Raw genomic sequence first — 3,772 nt, forward strand, 5'->3', positions numbered from 1 at the left:
GGAGCAGCCGCGGGCCGGATCGCCTCTGTGCCCAGCCAGGGCTCCTGCCGGCTCTGCCGGTGCCCCTGGGGGGTGCCTGCAGCCTGTGGCCGCGAAGGTGCTCGGTGTCTTGGTGTACGGCTGGTGGTTTTGCTGTCCGGCATCGCTAGGATCTTTCCAGAAAATGAAGGGTCGCCTCCTCTCACCCGGTTTTGTGCTCTCGGCGCTCCGCGGCCTTTTTTTTTTTTTTTTTCTTTTAATTATTATTATGTGTATTTCAAGAGCGTTAAAAAAATAACAATGTTTTATTACGTGCTTGTTGTAAAGGCAAACCGGTGCTGAGAACACTGACCAGGGCGCCGGACGGCTTCTGCCGGGTGCCGCGGTCGCTAGGGGGAACTGTTGCACTCACTGCAGCCTGTAAAAAAACGTGCTTATGTTCACTTTACCTTAAACATTTCTATCAGTGCTTCGAGCAATTGATAGTCACGAGTCTTTTGATAATATCAAAGCAACCTGTGTGATTTTTTTTTTTTAACTGGAATACAAACGGGTATAGTGCGGTAATGAGGGTCTGACTCGCCTTTGTGTTTTCCCGAAGGTGTAAAAAAGATTTTTTGCCCTGTGCAAGGCTTCTCCGAAACGCCTTTTTGTTTCAGCAGTGACTAAGCCCTGCTGGGAAGCGACAGGGACGGGGCAGCGCTCCCGGAAAGGCAGGAAGAGCCGGCAGAGGAACCCCCGGGGATGCCGGAGGGGCTGAGGTGCGGTTCTGGGAAGGCAGCAGCAGCCTGGGGCCTGCCACGGCCCCACGTCACAATGGATGTGTGTCCCCACCACACACCACCACCCCCCCCAATGCCAGACGGTGGAGGGAAAGTCTGGCGGAAGAAAAGCTGATCTAGCTGCAGGACCCTGAGCCAGATCAGTGCAAAGGTGAAAACCAGGTTAGACATAAAGATTTTGGGTTTGGTTTTTTTTTTTATTTTATTTTGATGCCAAGTTTATGAAAGAAGCAGCTGGGGACCCCGGTACCTGGAGCAGAACTACTGTAGAGTAGTGTGGAAGGCCCTAACTGCATAGGGACTTGATGTAGTGACATAATACAGCGACTCAGGTGAGTTGGTCACCAGTGTGACTTGAGTCAACCCAAGCGGACAAGTCAAACTGGAAGGATTGAAGGGGCCGTATGAAGTAGGGTCTGGAAGTGAGTGTAGTCAGTACCAGAGTATGCCGAGGCCACTGTTTTTAAGTAAAAGTTGTGTGTCAAATAATCCTCACAGTTTATTCTTTCAATCAATTTGTAAGGCCCCTGCCAGCAGATCAAGGTTAACAGATAGTGAGCGGGAAAAGGATCAATAGACAAAGTAAGTCTCTTGGTGTGATATTCTTAACCAAAGTCCTCAGGGTGTAAGTTTTAGCTAGATATCACAGACTTTGTGTAAAATCTCCTGCATCAGCTTGTTCATGTCCTTTTCCTTGTCTTCACCACTGTGTCATCTTGCCTGAATGATGTTTTAGGAAATAAAAAATTATATTTCATTTCCCCCCCCCCCCTTAGAGATAAGACGTTATGCAGAAATATGTAGTATCTGCTCTGAGGGAAGAGGAATTTTAAGAACAGCTAAGCTCAGTCCATCATTTTGTGATTTATACAATTCTCAGTGCTAGGTTTGAGAAAGATACAAGTACCTTGCTAAACTTTTGAAGGATAGGATTATAAACATATATGAAGCACTAAGTTTCCCAATTTGTTGAACTTCTTCAGATAAAGAACTTCAGAAAAGAAACTGTTGCAGTAAATGTTACAGATTAACAGCTACACTATGCATATTTCGGACGCACAGTTTTCTCAAATCACAGTATAAGGAGTCATTTCAGTGAACAAATGGGGAATATTGTTATATTTGGTTGTTATATATAACACATGACAGACCATTCCCATTTGCAGATACAAACTGTTCCATGACATGACACAAGATGTGTCATTTTGCTCTTAGAAACTGATGATTGCCTTGTGACCTATTCCTCTTCTAGAGCTACTCTGATATTTATTCACCTCTTGTTCTGTCTGGCTTACTAGCCTCAGAGTACAAACGTTCTTAATCCTTATCCCCTTAAAATGTTACAGAATGCAAAATGACACTGTTTTCTTCACTGTCAAAGCAGACCAGCCAGTACAGATCTTCGCCAGCATGCCTACCAGCTTGAATAGCATATTATTAGTGTGAGAACCCTCACTCTATGTGGCAGGAACCAGCTATATTAATGGTCTTTAGAAATAACTGTTGTGCAATAGTGCATTTTTTTTCTAATGTTCTTTGAGACGGCGTGTGCCTCTTGATTTCTTTTATTGTATTTTAAGGCAATGAGAACTTTGTCTTTCATGCCAGTGCATAAAAGCTTCTTGGACTCCTAAGTTTTGTTGACTTTGTAAAAGGTACAGATGGGCGGCGTCATTCATCCATCTTCATGTCTCTAAAATGTTACTATGAAGTGTCCAGACAATAGTGGATTATTTTGCCCTTATGGGTTGCAGTTTTGAATACTGCTGGAGACCAGTTCTGAACTTAATTTTGAAGTGGTAAGTTGAAGACAATTTCAATTCCCACCTCTGTGGGAGGTTGAAGCTCCATTTTCTGTCTAATTGGTAAGTCTCTGATTTCCAGAATTTAGACTACATGAAATCATACAGGAAAGGGAACTCTGCCCCTCTCTTGTTGAAATTATGCTGTTGTAAGTCAAGATTTATTGGGCTAGAAAGCAGGAAGGTGACTTTTTATCTTGCTAGTTTATATACTGGTTTGTGCACATGCTTTTTGGATAATCTCTCATTGAACAAAATAAGAGCAAGTAGAAGACAGATATGTAATCTTAAATATTTCCTCTTCCAGGTAAGCTTCCTAATTATAAATTTCATGCTTCATTCATAATGTTCTCCAAGCAGATTTTGTTGTCTTTTCCAGGTGCTGGCAGTTGTTGGATACAGATGGTGGAGAATGCCTCTAACATTACTCTCCCCCTTTATCCCCTTGAAACTCATTGTGAAGTACTGACTTTCCCATTTCTGGGGAAAAGAAGGTGTCTGTGCCCACCTCAGGGTTAGGTATTCTCTTTTATGTGCTTTGGTCCTGTTCTATACATACATATCTACATTGCTTTTAAACCCACAAGATTTGCAGGATAAATATTTCTTTTCTGTGGAGTTATGTCTGACAGATGCTCCCTGCCTTGGGGGAGAATTAATCAAATCTATTTCCAAAGTGTGTTTCACAACCGCTTTATCCCCGGAACCTCTAAATACTGTGGAGCAGGGTAGTAAGACATTTTATTCCAAAGAAGCTCTTTAATTAAAAAAAAAAAAAGGACTGAAAAATAGGATCAAAGTATTTGGGAAATCAAAAAGAATTATTAGATTTCTGAAATCTCCTGCAAACATGAAAATGCAAGATATATCTCCTGTCAGGGAGCCTAACTTAGTGGTAAAACCCCCAAGTATTATAAGAAGTAAGATGACCTTGTGGCTTAATGGTAGACTAAGACTGAGGAGAATCTAATCATCCTCGTTCTTTTATAGACTTCCTGAGTTACCTTGCACAAAATTGTTTAGCGCCTCAGTTTTCTATCAGGAATGTTTCCTTTTTCCTCTTCCCTGCCTTACCTGTTTAGACTGAGCCCCCCTCTTAAGGAGGGAGAGTTCAGGGCTCTCAGTATATATTGAATGAGTTCTCTCAGTATATATTGACAGTAACACAGTGGAGTCCTGATCAGCTAGTTTCTGCTTTACTAATAATCA

The sequence above is a fragment of the Charadrius vociferus genome, unplaced genomic scaffold, assembly GCF_000708025.1.
Source record: "Charadrius vociferus isolate BGI_N301 unplaced genomic scaffold, ASM70802v2 scaffold147, whole genome shotgun sequence".
NCBI lineage: Eukaryota > Metazoa > Chordata > Aves > Charadriiformes > Charadriidae > Charadrius > Charadrius vociferus.